Source organism: Monodon monoceros, unplaced genomic scaffold (assembly GCF_005190385.1).
Source record: "Monodon monoceros isolate NGI ecotype Baffin Bay Population unplaced genomic scaffold, NGI_Narwhal_1 Super_Scaffold_7, whole genome shotgun sequence".
In the NCBI taxonomy this organism is placed as follows: domain Eukaryota; kingdom Metazoa; phylum Chordata; class Mammalia; order Artiodactyla; family Monodontidae; genus Monodon; species Monodon monoceros.
In genome coordinates this window covers 51,466,237-51,486,312 of record NW_021703784.1, presented here as the reverse complement: position 1 = coordinate 51,486,312, position 20,076 = coordinate 51,466,237, and the positions used below count along the sequence as shown (strand labels likewise).

Here is a 20,076-nt window from a genome sequence, read left to right as displayed (position 1 = left end):
CCGTTGCGGAGCACAGGCTCCGGACGCGCAGGCTCAGCGGCCATGGCTCACGGGCCCAGCCGCTCCACGGCATGTGGGATCTTCCCAGACCGGGGCACGAACCCGTGTCCCCTGCATCGGCAGGCATACTCTCAACCACTGCACCACCAGGGACGCCCGAGCCCATCTTAATAGAAGTAGCCAACTCTAGAATCAGAAAGACCTGAATTTGAATCTTGACTCCCTCACTTCCTGCTGTGTGGTCTTAGGTAAGTTACTTAACCTCTCTGAGCCTCCACTGTCTGTCCGTAAAATGGAGACAAGAATACCTGCCACCTAAATTTAATGAGGCCCCTGATAATAGGCTACCTCATAATGTCATCCAGCCCTAGGAAAGCAGAAGCCTTGGAGTCGGTGTTTGTCTGACTCCATTGTTTCCTGTATAACAACTCCCTCCGCCCTGAGAGAGAAACTTGCTGGAGAGGCCAGCTGAGAAAGAAAAACGATGAATTATTCAGAGGCATTAACATCAAGTCTGATGTAGGTATAAAAATAGTTACAAAACACCACAATCCTCTTGTTTTCATTACAGCAACCTTGCCTCCCTGGGAGGAACAGGAGGGGCTAGGGTCTGGCCTGAGGCTGGGGCCTGGGCCTGGGCCTGGGGCAGGAAAGCCTCAACAGGCTTCTATTTTGCTCTTCTAACTACTCATCTTTGAACAAAGACCAGGAAGGCACTTGCTTGTCACCTCTTTATTTTAAACCAGGCTTCGGATAGGCTGGCTTAGTTTGGAATTGACAGTATGCTCAGCTATAGGAGCAGCGAGAATTCTCTACATCTTGCCTTCTGTGAGCTCTCCAAGGATGCTGGGCCTGATCCCAAAGCCCAGATGCCAAGGAGCTGGCTGGTTGGCTGCCCTGAGCCTAATCCCTCTAGGAGTCCCACGCCACGGGCCTGTGTCGCCCAGAAGGACTATGCTGTTCCCAGAGGCACATATTCTGGGAAGAGAACAGGAAGAATCCAGCTGGAGTTAATGTTTACTGAGCACCTACTGTGTGCCAGGCACCCTGCCAGGTACTTCACCTATATTGCCTCTGACAGCCCTCACAACAAATCCCTAATTAGTTGAAAGCCTGTACATTTCACAGGTGAGGAAACTGAGATTCAGGGAAGTTAAGGGACTTCCCCCAAAGCTCCGCCAAAGAGTCAGGGCTCAGACTGAGATAACCTGACTCCCGAGCTTGCTCTCTCCCCCACCCCCTCCATAAGAGCAGAGCATGTGGTATGAAAAGGTCTCCATGAAATATTCAGCTGCCTTTGTAGCTCCTGTTGCCTCCAGGCCAGATCTGAACGCTTACTCAGGGCTTTTTTGTTTTTGGCAGGGGAGCTACATGGAAACAATTTCCAATTCATACTTAACAAGACAGGGAAAAGGGCCTGTTCTTGGCCTGCTCCAGGTTTGGGGGAAATCTATGCTCACGCCAGGAACAGTAGGCACGGAGCGGGACTTGAGGGAGGGTTAAATGGGAGGCCAGAATCAAACCTACTGCTTCCATGAGCCAAGGGTCTCAGAGAGTCTCTCTGGCCGACTTTGCAGGAGAGAAAAGGGGAGTGATCGGCAAGTGAGAGGAAGCCCCTGAGGACAGAGGAGGAATATGATCGCAGTATTTCTTGTCCTTTTGAAAAACATATTCTCACCCTTCAAGTCTGACCCCAAACACTTCTTTCTGTTGGAATCTTGTTTTGCCTCCCCCAGACAACCTGGGTGTGAGAGTTCTTTCTCAGATGTGTCTCCTTGGTGCCAGGCTGTGCTGGAGGCCTGATTAATGTTACTCCATCTCCTCCTGAAAGCAGGTCCTGTTACTCCATATTAAAGATGAAGGAACTAAGACTGAGAAGTCACTGAATCTGCCAAAGGTCATACAAACTAGCGCAGCGGATCTCAACCAGGGACCACTCCGCCACTACAAAGAATCATCCAGTTAATGGTGCCAAAACGGAGAAGGCGTGGGCCAGTGATGGCTCAGCCAGGATTTAAACAAGGTCGGCCTGACTCTCCAACTCACCACGTCTGATAATACTCTTACGCTATCGTAAGAACCTTTAGGTCTGAGTGGATCCCCCTGCCCTTCTGTCCTGAATGACACCTACTGCAGGTTACAGCTCACTCAGCAAGCTTTAATGCACTGATTAATCAGGATACTCCATAACCGTGCCAAGGATCCAGATGAGCAGCCTCAGCAAAGGGAGCCAGCCGTTCGGTAACTGAATCTTTAAAGAGTCCAGCTTCCCACCGCCTGCAGGAAGCTTCTCCTCCATATTCCGACAGCCCCTGCTTGCACTCCTCCCATGATGGGGAGCTCACTCCTTTCACAGGCAGTGCAATACTTGGTAGGATGTTCTCCCTGATACTGAACTGAAGCCAGCTCTCCACCCAGCTCTGGCCTACCTTGGCCTCTGGAGCCCTTGCACAAAGATTGCTGGTTAGCTCCTAAGAAACCAGCCCCAGAGCCCTGGTCAGGTTTTCCTGACTGCTGGAATGGTGAAGTAGAAGAACACAGATGTGGAGCCAGAAAGATCCAGACTCAAATCCTGGCTCCATTGCTCACAGAGCTGGTAATGGAGCATCGCAAGTCAGCCTGGCAGAGCTGCAATGCTCAGCACACAGTGGGGGGGGGGGGGGGGGTGCTCAGCACATGGGATCAAATGGCCTATCTTAGCTGGACCTGGCACCCCCTCTGCTGTGAGCTCTGTGACATCTGCTGGCCTTCCCCATGTCACATCCTCTCTCTGGCCTCTGCCTGCCTGCCTGCCTCTGGGGTCCACTTCTGAACAAGTAACTTGAATTTCACAATTATTAAGGGATGGGAAACTGAGATGAGTGACAACACCAAATCAAGAAATGACAACCATGAGAGTTACCATGGCAACACTTTAACGTAAAAAGTTCCAAGAATGTGCTGTAAGTGATAGGCATTCCACCCACCCATCCCCGGCCCCGCCACACACACACACACACACACACACACACACACACACACCCCGGCCCAAAGGTGGGGGCCTTAGAAACTTGTTTGGTGCCTGAGACAATCACCCAAAATCTGGTGTAGAATGAATTTCCAGCCTATTTCCACCTTCAGGGGTAGGTTATGAAGGGAAATTCTCTTTCTAGGAACCTTAATTTTAGCTACAAGGCACCAGTCATCAGTGCAGGCAGGTGTCGGGAGAGGCTGCACATCTTCTATTAAAAGTTTTAGCTGAAAATTCAGAGACATCTGAAGATGGTGTGTATCTTTTTTTTTTTTTTTTGCGGTACGCAGGCCTCTCACTGTTGTGGCCTCTCCCGTTGCGGAGCACAGGCTCCGGACGCGCAGGCTCAGCGGCCATGGCTCGCTGTTCCGCAGCATGTGGGATCTTCCCGGACCGGGGCACGAACCCGTGTCCCCTGCATCGGCAGGCGGACTCTCGACCACTGCGCCACCAGGGAAGCCCGATGGTGTGTATCTTGCTCCTGCCACAAAGGAGAGTGGACGAGCTCCCCACCCCCCCACTTCCCGTGGACTAACTACAGAACAGCTCCTGCAGACGGACATCTCCTTTACGGTCAGGTAGATCTGGGCAGGAACCCTGGCTCCCTGACTCACTGGTGGCGGTGTGGGGGTGACCTTGGGTAAGAGGTCGAACCTCTGTGAGCCCCATTTCCTCCTCTGGAAAATGCGAAAAACAAGACCTCAGCTTGAGGGCTGTGAGGACTCAAGAGGTCATGTAGGCCAAACGCAGCACAGAATTCAGCGAAGATTGAGAGGCTCTTCTTGAGAGTGGCAGATACTCTCTAGGCACTGGGGTTACCTCAGTGAACAAAACACCAAGATGGCTGCCTCATGGAGACGCACCATGGTCCCGAGAGGCTAAACAGACAAATGGAAAACAGCCAGACATATATGAAAACAGAAATCTGATCCCCCAAGCTCTGTAGGAACCAGCCGCCCATGGTCAGGACTTGGTCAGTAACCTGCCAGCTTTCCTAATTTTTCCTCCCGTCCACATCAGGACCAATGAGAAAAGACAAATATGCTTCCCAAACCAAACACAGAAGACGGCCCGCTCCCAGCTGCCTCAGGCCAACAGCCTCCAATCAAAGCAGCGCTCAAGCCTTCCCGTTTTCACTGTCAACCTTCCCCACTTCCATGCCTGCCTTTGAGTCTCACCCGAGGCTTATGATGGTGGCCGGTTCCCTTGTTACAGCCAGCTCGGAATAAAGAGCCTCTGCCTGCTCTCAGCTGGGCGGCCTTTATTGATGTCCACAGCCCATACACATAACAAAGAAGTAAATTATAGAGCATGTTCTGCCCTTGAACTGGACCCCTAGTCCTGCCCTCAGATTATTCTTAACACAGCAGCCAGAGTGATCTTGTTAAAATTGTAACACAGGGCTTCCCTGGTGGCGCAGTGGTTGAGAGTCCGCCTGTCGATGCAGGGGACACGGGTTCGTGCCCCGGTCTGGGAAGATCCCACATGCCTCGGAGCGGCTGGGCCCGTGAGCCATGGCCGCTGAGCCTGCGCGTCCGGAGCCTGTGCTCTGCAACGGGAGAGGCCACAACAGTGAGAGGCCCGCGTACCGCAAAAAAAAAACAAAAAAAAAAACGTAACGCATAGTATTTAACACCATGGAAAGAAGAAAATACACAGCAGGGTAGGAGGGGTCTGGAAAACTAGGGGCAGGGAAGGGGGTTCACCAGTGCAACAGGATTGTCAGGGTGGGCCTTGAGGAGAAGGTGATGGAGGAGCAAAGACTTGGAGGTGGGCAGCTAGCCATGCAGATGTCCAGGGGAAGAACACTCCAGGCAGAAGTCATAGCCTTGAGGCAGGAGTGGGCCTGAAGTGTTCCAACAGAGCAGGAGGTGGGGTCAGAGATGCTGGGGAGACTTGGCATGGGCTCCTCCATGTTGGAGGAGTCCACCTCCTTTGTAGGTCATGTAAGGACTATGACCTTTACTCCAAGGCCAACGGGGAGCCATTACAGAGTTTTGAACAGAGGGGTGACCTGTTCTGATTCACATCTTAATGGGATCACTCTAGCTGCTGTGTTGAGAATGAAGTGCAAGGGGGTGAGTACAGAAGCAGGAGCCCAGTGAAGGAAGCTATGCAGTCCTCCAGATACGAGAAGATGGGGCTCCGACCAGGGTGGCAAAAGTGCAGGTGGTGGGAATGGTCAGGCTCTGGATATATTTTGATTATGAGCCTAAAGTTTGGGAGACACCGTGTTAGTGGCTTTCTTCTCCCTTTCCCTCTTCCCTCAAAAATACAGACATCTTCACAGATCCAGGAAGCAAACTGTGGTCCTGGTCACCCTGACAGCCCAATGACCATCGCGCTGAGCATGGATGCCATTCCACACACACTGGCCAGGAGCTGGGGTGCCAGCGGGGCACGTCTGCTCTGGGTGTCTCCAGTGATACCCTGGCACTGCTGGTGAGTGACAGCTCCCCACATAAAATGTGAGCAATGATCACTTCCTTGATCTAACTCTTAGCAAACAAGAGGGAATTTAAACTGGGCTCAATCCTTCCCCGGGACCATTTACCATCACATATCAAAAGCCTTAAAAAAAAAAAAAAAGCTACATAATCTTTGACCCAGCAATTTCAAGTAACGAAATTGGGCTGAAGGAAATAAACAGACAAGCACATTAAAATGTTGATCTCAGCATTATTGACAGTGGTAAGAAACTGAAAACAGCAACAGGAACTTGGTTAAACAAATAATGACATATCCTTATGACGGACTACTACGTCGCTATTTAAAGTCATTTTGGAGAGAAGGTTTAATGGCATGGGGAAATGTGATATACTAAGGTTGCAAAACCTTAGTATAATCTGTACAATCTGCTCCAAATGGTGGGGGAGGGGGTTGGGGGAGTAGGATTATATGTAGACTCAATATTGGAGAGAAAACCAAAATGCTGGGAGGAGCTACCTCTACATGGCAGGATCATGGGTCATTTTCATTTGTTTTCTGGGTTATCTTAGGTTTCTAAAATTTTCTGTTGTTTACAGGTACTACTGATGTAATCAGGAAAAAAATCACATTAAATAAAAACATGATAAACGTTATAAAATTTTCAAAGTAATATTTATCCTAGCAATAAAAACAACTACCTATTCCACAATGTGTCATGAGGTTTAATTAGTTTGAGGACATGAAAGAAGCCTGAAGAGGACAATGTAGTACGTGGAACTGGAATCTTTCTGTGACACCCCTACAGCTGCCACCACTGAGGCCACCACAATACCGACAAAGAGATGCGCAAATCTGATGGACTGCACCCACTCTGCTACTCCACGCATGGTAGTCCTGAACTTGGGGAGATGAGAAGGAGGAGGGAGCAGGAAGGAAGATCAAGGTTTTAGAACCTGCGGGCCTTCAACAAACAGCATCAGCATCTCCTGGGAGCTTATTAGAAATGCAGAGTCTCAGGCCCACGCTCCCGCTGACTGAATCAGAACCCATGCTTGGAAGAGTCCCCAGGCAGTGCCCATGCATGTTAAGTTTCAAAGGCCCTCTCCAGAACACAGCATGTTTTCCCAGCTTGGGGCACGGGGGTGGGGTGTGGTTTGAGATGATCTCAAGTAGGAGAATTTCTCAAGCAAATATTAATTACCTAAAAGATGTAAAAATCACCCAAACCATCCAGAGGTGCAGAGTCTCCAAGCCTTTGGGCCATATCAGGACTCTGGCACCAACCCTGTAGAGCTACTTCCAACTCATTAGCCTTTTACAGGAAGTGGAACCGGATCAGGCATTCCCTTTTCTACCCAGGGAATCCTGAGGCCCCGCTGGCTGGGTGGAGAGCTGTGCATGAATAGTTAATAGCGCTCTGCCCAGAAACAAACATAAAAGGAGCAAAACCAGGTCAAAGCAGTATCACAACATCTCCAGGCGAGGGCTAGGCCTTTTCTAGCACTCAGAACATAACTGTGTTGGAACAAGAGGATAGGCTGGGAGACAAGGCTACTTTTCTAACCCTTGAAGATGCCCCAGTTTGCCAGAAGGCCTGGGGAAGGGGTGGGAAAGAAGCCTCGATTGCTATATCCGCAGTCCCACGGCTCAAATAAATTAGGTCACCTGCCTCATACATAAATTCCTCAACACAGGATCACTTTACACTTCTTTGAAGAAGGGAGGAAACAAACATGTCACGAGGCTCTACACTCTGCACCATTTCTCAGTCTCGGCTACACCTTGGCATCACCTGGGGAGCTTTGCAGAGCTCTGATGCCTGGGTCCCAGCCAGAGCCGTTATAGGGCACTCGGAGGTGGGGCTGGGGTGCTGGTCATTGATAAGAGTCCCCAGGTGATGCTAAGGTACAGCCAAGGCTGGAACTCAAAATCTAGCACCTGCCGACAGCTCAGAGAAGCAGGTAGAGAATGATTCTGACCAAGCTGGTGCAGAGTAGCAAAGGGACAGAGCTGGAATCAGAACCAGGATGGTTTTTCCACTTCTACAGGCACCTCCATTTTCAGAAGGCAGGGATGCCAGAGGTCCTCTCGGAGTCTGACCTGCAAAAACCTGAATAGGCTTCCTTGAACCCTCCCAAGCACCCAGACTGCCCCCCAACACACATGCACACCTATGTCCACCGCTGAACTATGATGACAGTTCAGTCAAGACTCTGGAAGGAAGAATCACAGGACCAGGAGGTGAGTGGGTGAGGAGATAACAGGAAGGAAAAATAGCGATGCCAAGAGCTGCCATTCACACAGAAGACGCTGCCTGTGAGGCACTCTACAGGCTTCACCAATCCCACACCAACCCTTTGAGGTAGAGACTTCTAGTTTCCATTTTATAAATGAAAAAAAGAATGTTGAAAGCTCAGAGAAGTAACTTACTTGAACTCATACAGCTACCAGGAGACGAACCGTGAATTCAACCCAAAATCCATTGGCACTGACTACTGTCTTACATGGCTTTAAAAAGTACTTAACTGAAGTACCTGGGAGAACCATCCATAGTGGAGGAAAAAGAACCCATGACTCTGGTGACCCTCAAGAAGTTACTTTGAAGGCTCTGGAAATAACGATGCTCATTCAACAATGACAAGGACTCACAAAACTGCCACATTCTTTCATGATAATCCTCTCAACATCCTTACTGAATAATCATTATTATTCCCAATTTATGTATAAGGAAACTAAGGCGTGGAGACATTAAGTAACTTGCCGAGGTCCCACAGCAATAAAGTATCAGGATTGGCAGCGGGGCCATCCACAAATCCGGGGTCTCTTTCAAGCTACCAAGAGGGGAAGTGTGGGAGGAGACCTTTCAAGAGGGCAAAAAGTGAGCTGGACCACAGCGTCCTGGATACTTCCTGGAAAGTGTTTCTAGGCCGAGCATTCCTGCCTCTGTCACTCTATCAGGACTACTTTTTAGTTAGGCATCTTTTTGCTATAATCATTCAACCTGCATAGAAGGAATGTCCACTTCATTTATTCCTGGAGAGGGACGAGTGCATGGCTGGGAAATGTTGAGGGGTTTACACCGGATTAGGATGAAGTGCATCCCAGGGAAACCAATACACAAAGGAAAACGGCCCAGGCAGAAACAGAGCTTGCCAGCCTGTACCAGAGACGGCGCATGACTCAGCATGAGCCAGGAATCGGTTGAGTCCCAGCTCTGCAAACCCAAACCCACGTGACAGGGACAAGTCTTGCAACCACCAGATGCCACACTCCTTCATCAGGAAAGTAGGGATCCTGCCAACCTCCAGAGAGCATCCTGGGGGACAAAGTGGCTGACGTTCTCAATGGCACTGCACACCCGGCCCCAAAGTCACCTGCGTCATTACTTACCTGTGTGTGCCAGGTGTCCTGCTGAATGAACACTTAATCCTCACAGCCGTGTGATATGAGATGGGCTCCGCTGCTTTCCCGATTTTACAGATGAGGACTCTGAGGCCCAGAAGGGTTGCCCGAGGTCACACAGCCAGGAGGTAAGGGTCAGGGTCTGACCCAGCTCTTTCGGGCTCCAAAGCTGATGTTCTCCCCCAACGCTCCAGGCTGCTTAGCGGTAATCACCTCGGAGCGCTCACCGTAGAGACTGACTTCAGGGTCTGTAAAGAGCAATTCAGGTTGGATGCTAGGAAGCACGTCCAGGCCTTGACGGCAGACAAACACTAGACAGGATAAGCCAGAAATTCCAAACTGCTAGAAAGGGCAGATTAAGAACAGCTGGGAGTCCCTGACCACACAGCACAGGGGAGAGCACAGGGCCCCGGGGAGGCGGGGTGGGGTGGGGGGGCACGCAGTTGTCAAACTTTGTAGGTTAGTTCAGTTAAAAAAAAAAAAAAAAAAGTAAAATAAAATAAAACACAAAATTAGGGGAAAAAGCTAAACTGATTCTCTCAAAATCATCAAAAATTCTATTAATTCACAGGTTACAACCTTTAATATTTTGTCTATTTCTTTTTAGCCCTGTTTCAACAGATGCCTGCTTTGAAAAATATATTTGGGATTTAACAGTAGAGTGTTCAGTATTTTTCTAAACATAAATTTTATTGTGGCATTTTCCCATGACACAAAAAACATGTCAGAAACAACATTTAATCTTTGTATAATATCCCACTGCTTGGCTCTGACATATTTTACTTGTCCAGTCCAATTGTTTTTCTTCTTTTTTCACCATTATAAATAACACTACAATGAACATTTTTATTCTTACATCTTTTCTGCCCATCTCTGATTATTTTCTTTGGCGAGATTCCTAGAATTGGAATACTGGGATAAGGGGAGTAAGTGTTTCTAGGACTACTGACAGTTATAGCCAAATTGCTTTCCTAAAAGCGTATGTTAATTTGCTTTCCACCAGCAGCAAAGGAGAATACCTGTCTCCCAGCACCTTCTGCAGAATCTAACATTGTCTTTCAAACAATCTTGGCTAGTAAGCGAAAAATAGTAGCATGAACCTGCAAAGAGGCACACAGACTTTAAATAACCCACCTCTAGTCATAGAACCCATACGTGGATGAACAGGGATTTGAACTGAAGTCTGAACTCCAAGGGGTTGGGTCCCTACCCACCACCCAGAAGGACCCAGCCACAGCTTGGGTTATATAATGGCTGTCCAATATCAGGTAACCTTTTAGGCTATTTTACATGAGAGTTCCAGAAGGGCAAGGACCTTTGCCTTAGCCTTTGATTATCCCAAGCTTCTAGACCAACAATGTCCAAAAGAACTTTCTGCGATGATGGAAATGATCTGTATCTGGGCTGTCTGATAGGGGAGCCACTATCCTCTCTTGAACGCCTGAAATCTGGCTATAGTGCGACTGAGGAAATGTATTATTAATGTGACTTAATTTTAATTAAATTTAACTTAACTTCTGACTAGTGACCACCACCTTGTACAGCACAGCTCTGGAGTTACCTAGTGTACCACCGAGTATTTATTAAGTGACAAACTCATGGAGTCCCCTAATTTCACCTACCTCTATCACCCTTCCTGAAAGGCAGAAGAGTTTGCTGCTTCTACCCTTTTCGCTGTGTGTCCATTTGTTCTCTCAGATGCAGGGTTAATGCTATTTCTCTGCCGTGTGGAGGTGATGTGAAGATCACCTAATTAATGTTTGCAAAGAGCTGCACTGCTGACTGGTTCTCAGAATAACTGCACGTTAATAAAATGTTTCAATGACCAATACTCATCCAGAGGCCAAAGCAGGGCTGGGTTTATTTAGTAAAAGCCTGGTGTCTCTGACTCATCCTGAACCAGATTCTTCCACTGTGGCTCTCATCAGTGCAAAGTCCTTTTATTTGAAAGATTTCACCAATTGGAAGATACTGAAATTTACCTTCACAATGGTTTTGATGTCACAGTTTGATGAATGAATTAATAATACAAACAAGACTGGGGAGGGCGGATATTTAACCAACTTGAACAAATTGCTTTTAAGCTCTTAAGCGCTTTAATTGCTTGTATGATAATGATGCGAATTTTTAAATGTCTTCATCCACTCTTAGGTAGGCCCAGTAAAAAGCACCTCTAAAGGAAAACACTCTGCTAAGCACTCAGTTTTAATTATGTGGCATTCTAGAAAGTTACAAAGTTGCCACGCTAAGAAAAATAAGGTTTGCGGGCCAAGAAGTGTATGATCAAATGCTGGGCCTTGGTGTGTGCCCCTGGGCGGATGGCTTGAATTTCTGAGCTTGTCTCCCCGAGCTTGTCTCCCCATCCAGAACGTGGCCCGGAACAGCAGCTACCTGACACACAGAAGGCACTCTGTTTTGCTCCTGCCCCATCCTTCCACTTCCTGGACAACCACAGGATGAGAGGATTGACAATGTCCCTGCCCACCCTGCCTGGGGAAATGAAGATGCCAATTCTCAAAGCCCCAAAGGCAAGAACGGACACATCCTTTACAACACCAAACTATAAATATAAGACCGTTCCCCCTGACATCTGGAGGTCACTATTATTACTTTCTGTAATAATGTCAGAGTAGGAAGCAGCTTGAAACCTTGCTACTCCAAGCTGGACTATGGACCAGCAGCAAAGCATCCCCTGGGAGCTTGTCAGAAATGCAGATTCTTGGGCCCCAAGAATCTTCAGACCTACTCTAGACCTACTGATTTAGAACCTGCATTGTAACAAGATTCTTGGGTAAGGTGTGTTCATATTAAAGTTTGAGAAGCTTTATAAAGCTTTATAAAGCTTTTAAAAGCCTTACTAAGCTTTTCTTACAAAGCTAATAAAACATCAAATCTACTCTCCTCTCCCAACCTAATTTTCTAGAGAGGGAAACTGATTCCAGGAATGGGCAAGTGTTTTACCGGAGCCATAAGTATTAGCTCCAACTCTTTGGTTTGACTTTCAAAGAGTTCAAAGACCAGACTTTTAGAAATCAACAATCATTCCACAGCGAGAAAATGGGGTCTTTATGAGACAAACATCCTTAAAACCTAGGGTTCTTGACAATTATAATGAATAATCAATTGCATCTGATACGCTTTCCCTACCGTGGGCCCAGGCCACAGGGCTACCATCCATTGGCAAACCAAATGCAGGGCTCAGGGGACAGGAACGAGGGGACACGCAACACCTGCTCTTGAGATCCTGCTACATTGATGTCCTGTTTCCTTTTTGTTTTCCAAATGAAAGAAAAGCCCCGATTTGAGGTTTGGAATGTGACAAAGAACAAAAATATTCTCTCACCTTCCCCAGTGAAACTGGAGTGGAATCAGTATCAAGGCAGCATCTAAACACTTGTCAGAATTCAGAGTCTGTGACCAGCAAAGTGGGTTTCCTTTATGGTGACCACACCATCAAACAATGCTGAGGCGACCTCTCCATCCTATCTAAAGGAACTCCTGATGTCTCCTGCTGAGCCTGGGGACACCTTGGTAATGGGAGGACAGGACTTCCCCCACTGGCTGCACGGAATCCTTTGTCAGATGACGAGTCATCTAACCACAGGGAACAAATATTTTCTGGGTCACAGAAATCTGACACGTGAAAGAGGAAGGCTGACAAACACACCCTCAGATTGAACTGGCCCAGGCAAGGATGGGACAAGAGTAGAGCCCAATTACTACCACTTTGGAAATAGCAATATAGGCTTTTTTTTTTTTTATTGTGCCCAGGGATCATGAAGTGAGACATTTAGGCTGACTGTCCCAATAAATGCTGTGCAGGGTAGGGTGGGGTTAGGAGGGTGGATAAGCTTACTGTGGGGTGGCTTCCTTACTAAGCTTTTCTAAGGCTTCTGAACCAAAAGAAAAAAGAAAAGAAAAGAAAGGCAGGGGGGAATCCAAATGCAAAGACACACTCACTTCTCTGAGGAACTGTTTGTCATTCACCAGGGAGCCAGCCCCACCTACAATACAGAGACACATATTTACATATTTCAACTCCATTGCTGGCTGAAGGGCTACAGAGAGTGAAGACTCATTCGAAGAAAAATGTTCTTGGAAAAAAGATTTGCCTAACAGTTTAGCAGAACAGCTCAAAGTTATGCAAATCCCCTGCTTGAGGTTTGTTTATCACCCCTACCTTCCTCTACTACCTAAGCTCCCAAGAGGGATTGCAAAGTAAGCTGTTATAGTCTGGTTAAAAAAAATGAAGTAGAAATCACAGTAGACCCTACTGCTTCTCATGTGTGACAGAAGTCTCACCATGGCATATGCCTCTGACCCTACAATCTCACTTTCTAGGGATTTATCTTAAGGAAATACTAAAATTACACAGTGTGTACAAGAATAATTACTGCAGCTTTGTGATAATAACAAAAAAAGAAAAAAATAAACGAAAAGTCAAAATTTGGGTACTGTTCAAATGTATTATGCCATATTAAAGCATTGGGGTTCTATGTAGCCATTAAAAATGTTGCCATTGGGGGAAAAGTTAACATGGAAAGATTTATCATTAAAGGAATATAAGCATTCAAAATATTGTAACTATGATCTCACTTTTTTCTACAGTCATAGAGAGAAGTCACAAGGTACAACCCAAAATGTGGTAAAACATTTTCTTTTTGCTTTTCTCTATATTGTCTTACTTTGCTACAGTGAACATATATTGCTTTGGTAATTAGAATAAAGACAATAAAAGTTAGGAAAAAAACTGTGACAAAGTAAAAATATATAACCTACAGAGGACTAAGCCTCTACATTTACAGTTTCATTAGAAGCCTTCCTTATGGAAAACTATAAATTCAGGGATCCACGCATGCTTGGTTCCCTGGGAACTGGGACATGTGTCACTTTCAAAGTGGCCCCCATAGCAGTCTGTCAGCGCAAAGTAAAGATGAAGCGATTTAGTTTTCAGTTACAATAAGCCAGGCTGATAGACCATGTAAGAACGCAGGTAAAAAAAAAATTGGCCCTGAAATTGACGTTGATTTACCCTGCTAGGCTCTTGGAATCAAACCTGCAAGGAGGTGATTTAAATCCCATTGTTCTTATGTTTTATGTTTTACATTTCTGGACGTGGGAGAATGTATTGGGACAGGAACAGCAGGAGGGTTGGGGTCCAGGCAGAGCAGCCGTTCATTAGAACTATACCGGCAGCTAAGTACCCAGGTGAGGATTGTACTGTGCGCTTAGTAGGTTTCATTTTCCTTCAACCTCTATGACATTTAAAGATTGAGCAGGCATCTCAAACTGAGTCCCTTGCTTGTGTTGCCCAACAGTATATTAAATTCTTAATCACCTTCTTTCCCGTATTTGTAATTTTTGATCTGGAAATACCAGGTTACGCAACATGCCAACCTGCACAACGATGTAATTCTGTCAGGAAAAAAAAAGGACTCAATGAGGGAGAAATTCTAACAAAACTGGAAATGACTTTTCTAAGAAAAGAGAAGATATTTTGGTTTCAAGCATTTGAGCTGTTTTTAAATAGACTGTGGATGCAATATTGCTGGTTCTTCTGGGGCTGTTGAGTTCCCTGCCCATTCCCCACCCTCAAATGCACAATGTTCCAAAGGGATGAAGGAGGTGGGAGGGAATGACCATCTGTGAATGGCCTGCAGCGTGTCAGAGGTTTTATGGACCTTAATCCTTACAGTGTTGTAAACCAGACAATATCTTCCCATTTTACAAGCAAGAGAACTGAAGTTCCAAAGGTAATTTGCCTAAGGCCACAGAGTCATGACTCCCCTCCAGAAAATTAAGGGGTTAAAGTCACATCCTATCAATTTACTGCCACAAAACCAGAGAGGGTTGAGGAGATTCTACAACCTAGAGTCAGATCTATTGGAAGAGAGCCTTTGGAGATCCAAATCACCCACTCTTACAATACCCAGCCTTCTACTGCAACACTCGTTTCTACGGAGTTCACTACCTCGTATTCCAGATCGTTCCATTCGCTTCTAGAACTGTCTTCTGATGGTTCTTTTTAAGGCTGAGCCTTGATTCTGCCCCCTGGGCCCCCGCACTGAGCAAGGCTGATCCCGTTTCCCCCACAGTCCATCAAGATGATTCACTGGCCTACTGCCCCCATTCCACCCCCCTTCCGCCCCAAAAGAGAGGCCTTGATACTAGCATGCTGACAGATGAATCCAAGAGACCTCTCTAGAAAACTGAACCTCTCCGTCCCTGACCCACCACAGAAGATGGCGAACTCACACACCAACCTGCACCCTGCTCCCACTCAAAGACACGTGGTAGGAACAAAACCTTCCCTGAATTAGTCCCCTAAAACTATATGAACGTCTCCATCCTAAGTCCTGAAGAACGTGGGGACGTCCAAATCTCCAAACATTCGCAAAGCAGGGCCGAGAGGAGACACACATTCACCTCAGAAAATCAGCTCCGACTGGTCCAATTCCACCAGGTGAAGACTTCCCATCCTCACCGTCACCAGAGAAGACAGATTGTTTCTCAACGCGCCCTTCTAACGCCTACAAAGAGAGGAATCTCTTTTGCCAGATGACTGGCCTCGCCGCGCACCTCCCCTCCCAAGCGCGCGCGCGAACACACACTCGAGCGCGCGCGCGCTTCCACTGCCGCCACCTGTGAAAACATCTCTTGTAACTTTGGCGAAGAGAGCTCCCGGCAAAGCTGAGCGGCAGGGCGCCGGGAGCGCGCCGGGGGTGGTGAAGGTGGAGGGCCGGGCGAGGAAAGGGGAGGGACGCGCCGCCTGCACTCCGCGCCGCGGGCTGGAACTTGGCCTGGAACGCGGCGGTCTCGGCTCGGGTTTCCCGCCCCGGCCCCGCCCACCCAGCGGCCCAGCTCGCGCGGACTGCGGCTCGGCTCGCTAAGGAGCCTCAAGCCGGGGACCACGGGCAGACGTCTGGGGGAGCGCGACTGGGCCTCGACCCGCGCAGCCCACCGTGGACCCCCGGAGGCTGCCTGAGGGCGGCGGGGAGGAGGGTAGCGCGGGGCCAGCGCCGAGGCGAGGGGCGGGAGTGCGCCGCCCCTGAGCGCAGGGAAACAGGTTGCTGCGGAGCCCCATACCCTCCCCGCGGCCGCCCCGCCGCGACCCGATTCCCGTCCTGCCCCGGGAGCGAACCCAGCCCCTCCAGGGTGCCCTCCACCTTCCCGGACCCCCGCGGCCCGGCCCCAGCCCGGCAGGCAGCCGGGTTAAAGGCGCCTTCAGAAAGGTCAAGGCGAGGCCGGCCGGCACCTGGGGATTTTTCCCAGCCGAGCAAGAGCTTTGCAATCGCATTGTTAAGGATCCTGGCAGCGGCAGGAAATCCGAACGGCCCCACAGGTCTGCGGGAGGGAGGATTTATTTTACAGCGCGGAACACAGACAGACCCGAGATTTCGGCGGGGGGCGGGGGGGGAGGGGATCCGAGGTTTCCGGAAGATGGAATGTGGCAAAAACAAAAATTCCCCACCCGTGCACGCCCCCACCCCCCGCCTGCGGGAGGAGGGAGCTCAGGGCCACTGTGCCCCTGGCTTCAGCGATCTGCAGGGCACTGCCAGGTCTGGGGCTGCTTATCCCGCTATGGGCGAAAAATAAGATTTAAAAACACTCTACTATGGTTTCTCTATCAAAGACCATCAACGTGCTGCAGGCGGCAAAGGGCAGCAGCGAGATGTGGAGAATAAACAAAACAGAAGCAAATTGCTGTCCGCGTAGCAGAGAAACGAGGGGGACGGAAGCCATACTCGGCACCCGTCCCCATTCCATCAAAGCCGGCCTAGCCCAGGAAACCAGGAATAGGTACCTGATGGTGGCGGGCTCTGGCAGAGGCCAGCACTCTCCCTCCGAACCCCGCGCCAGAGTGGGCCTGCATTGCTGGGATGCTTGGCATCTCGGGGCGGGGGACCAGGCATAGCGGGCAGGTTTCTAAACATGAAGGGAACTGCGTGTGGCAGATGGGGAGGAGGCGCTCGGAGAAGCAGAGAAAAGGGCCTTTGGGGTTCCCCAGGACACAAAGCCAGTTTCCTAATACAGCATTCCCTGGAAGGCCTCCCAACACCCCCAAGGGGAGGCTTGGGCCCTGTAAACTCAATGGATCCTGAGTTCTGACCGGCTTTTTCTCTCTGATCAACCCCAGATCCTTTTCCCAGTCCCTGCCTCGATCTCCGGTCCTTTGGGGACAGCAGCATCGGCACCCAACGCCCGTGGCAGGAGTGGCGAGGCGGCACTCTTGTCTGGTCCCGGGATAGGAGCGCCCCGGTACTTACATTCCTCAAGCAGGCAAACTTTCGGGCTTGTCTTTCGCGAACAGGGGGCTCGCATCACGGTTCCCCGGTAATCACTGAGGCAGTTTATGTAATTGCCCGCGATGCCATTTGGCAGATCTCCCGGCGTGCGCGGCCGCACAGCTCAGCACATGGGCACCCTTTAAGCCCGGCGCTCGAATCCCGAGTGTGCCCCGCAGCCGCCTTCCAAAAGTAGCGCAGCGATCTCGTGGTCTAGTCAAATACCAAGACTGCAAGCAGGACCCGGCAAAACCCAGGCTGTCTCTCCGCGCCGCTTTCGCCGCATTGGTGGCTTACAGATAGCTGCATCTCTACAAACCTCGCCAGGGCTGGTGGTAGGAGGGGGTAAGGGACCGGGCGGGGGATTGCCGCGATTCTGAAGAGGGATCCGTAAGCCACCTGAGTAATAATACCCTCGTCCACATGGACCAGGGTGCACAAATCACTTTAACGTCTCGCCCTGAAAGGGGAGCCAGTTTCCAAAGTTAGAGACCACGCAGTTGAATTTCCAGTAGTTTTAAACCTCGCCTAGGCGTAGGCAGGGCAGAGAAGGGAGGGCAGCGGCCAGCAAAGCCCACCCTACTGCCCAGCTAACGAGGACTCACCAGTTGAACTTCCCCTCGCCCCAGTAGTTGACTGTGATTCCCTGGTTGCGTGTACATACACACACACACACACACACACACACACACACTCCTCGAGACCACCTTCCCGTCTGCTCCTCCAGTATAAAAACTGCATATTTAAATCGCGAGGAAAATGACTAAGGAGCTCGGTGATCACATTTCATTCCAGAGCACATTTCCCCGAAGCTGGGGTACGAGCGATCTCTCTCTCTCTCTCTCTCTCTCTCTCTCTCTCTCTCTCTCTCTCTCTCTCTCACACACACACACACACACACACACACGAGCGTTCCGCGTGTCCACCCGGCGGCTGCAGCCTCAACACGCTCCGAGGGGAAGGTGGACACCGCGGCAGGCTAGGAGACAGGAGCGCCGCGCCGGCTGCAGAGGGCGCGAGGCTGGGGTCGCTTCTCCCAGTTCTTCCCTCCAACCGCAGCGCGTGCGGGGCCGCCGCAGCCGGCGCTCGCCCCTCAAGGCAGGCTGCAGCCCCGGAGCCCGGCGCCGCCTCGCGGGCTCCTCCAGCGCCAGCCGAGGCCCTGGGGCGGGCGGTTCTGCAGAGCGGCTGCGGGCGCTGGGGCCAGGGTGGGGAAGGGGATCCGGGCGAGGACGACGAACCTCGGCCCGCGCCCACCTCCCTGCTCTCCCCTAGCCCTGGCTCCCAGGCTCCAGTCCGCGGCAAGCTCCGGGGGCTGCGCGGCAGAGGCTCGGGGCTCCAGACCGACTCGCCTCACCGGCAACCCGCGCCCCTGCCGTCCCCCCTGCCTCCCCCGGTGCGGGCCGGGGGAGCGGGCGAGCCTCTCCCGGAACCCTGGGCATCCTCGCGAGCTGCTCCAACCCTGCCCCAGCTAACGAGCGCAGAGAGTATTGAGAGCGGGCGAGGCGCCGCCGCGGTCCCCAAAGGCGCTTTTCCGTAGAACGAATCGCGCCGCCTTACCGTGGCTGCAGGCTGCCACCGCCGGAGAAGCGGGGAGGAGGGCGGCAGAGAGGCAAGGCGCCGCGCCGGTGGCTCCTCTCGCTCTCGGCGGCGAGGCTCCTCGGCTCCGCGTGCCCGAGCAGGACGCCCAGAAGGAGCAGGTCCCGGCTCTGCGCTCAGCTCCAGCGAGACCAACAATAGCTCCCGCAGGGAGCGAAGCCCCAGCAAGTCTCCAGCCGCGTGCGCACTCCTGGCTCCGGCTCCCGGCCGCTCCCGGCCGGCGTCCCTACCAGCACTGCTGCCCCACATGAAACAGCTGCAATCCCGAGGCTTCTGGGGGGTTGGGGCGGGTGTGTGCGCGCGCGCGTGTGTGAGCGTGTGTTGTTTAATAGCTTCCCTCCTCTTCTTCCCCTCCCTGCCTGCTCGCCTGCCTGCCTCCGTCCCCAACCCTCGCTCTCTACACACAGACGGAGAGGGCGAGCGAGACACACACCACACACACTCACACACACACGCACACGCACACGCAGGTTACATGAATGGGAGGCTGGAGCCAATCCTAGGAGGCTGGGCGAGCCGCGGCTCACAGACGAAGGGAGCAGGACCGCACCACTGCACCGGGGGGCGCCACGCAGGTGATGCGCGTCCTCCCGGGGCCACACACCCGCCTCTCGCCCAGCCCAGTCTCTCTGTTCTTTCTGACGTCTTCCCCTCTCCCCTTCCCTCTTTTCTCTCCGCTTCGTTCTCCGTCTTCTCTCCTTCCTATTTCCTTTTCGTTCTCGAATTCTCCGAGTTCTCTCAGTTCACTTTCTCGGTCTCCTCTTTACTTTCACCGTCCTCGCTTGCTCTCTCGCCCCCTTTCTCAAACTTTCTCCTCCCTTGTCCCAACTTTTCTCGACTTCCTCTCCTCTTGCCCTTTGTTCTATTTCCTCCCGCTTTGGCCTTCTCCCCCGTCTCTCTGCAGTGTTTTCTGGTCTCCTTTCTTTCCCATCGCCTGTCCCTGGGTCTCTCTTGGGCGCGTGGCCCCGCTCCCAGCCGACTCCCTGTTGTTATTTCACGCCCGCAACACTTTTGCAGGGACGTCTCTCTCGCCCTTGCTGCTTCAGCACAGCCAGAGGTAATAAAAAGCTGAGAACTAGAGTTCCTTCCTCAGGCACGCAAGACGCCCAAAGAAAGGCCCTCCTTCTTCGGACAACTTCCCCAGAACCATGGTAACAGCTACTGACTCGCGATAACAATCATTTAAAAAATAACTGCAGTGAGTGTGGTCCAAGAGGTTTCTGTCCTTCGCCTGTCTAGATCGTGATCGCCAGCACAATGCAAGAGAAGGACATTTTTATATGATGGGAGAGGCAGCTTTGTGCAGTGGCAACTTGCTGGGGCTTAGGGAAGAAATTCCCACCCCAGCCCTGC

The 20,076-nt window shown here is 50.8% G+C and overlaps 1 protein-coding gene across 1 annotated transcript in view; it reads right to left on the bottom strand.

Moving 5' to 3' along the window:
* TENM4 (teneurin transmembrane protein 4) overlaps positions 1–18,916 on the bottom strand; it is a 740,944-nt gene extending 722,028 nt beyond the window's left edge. Inside the window, exons 1-2 of the mRNA XM_029207627.1 lie at positions 18,685–18,916; positions 8,831–9,090 (exon numbers count right to left, since the gene is read on the bottom strand). The gene's annotated coding sequence lies outside the window, so the exon portion shown is untranslated. The remainder of the gene's footprint in view (positions 1–8,830; positions 9,091–18,684) is intronic.
* Between the last annotated feature and the right edge of the window lie 1,160 nt (positions 18,917–20,076).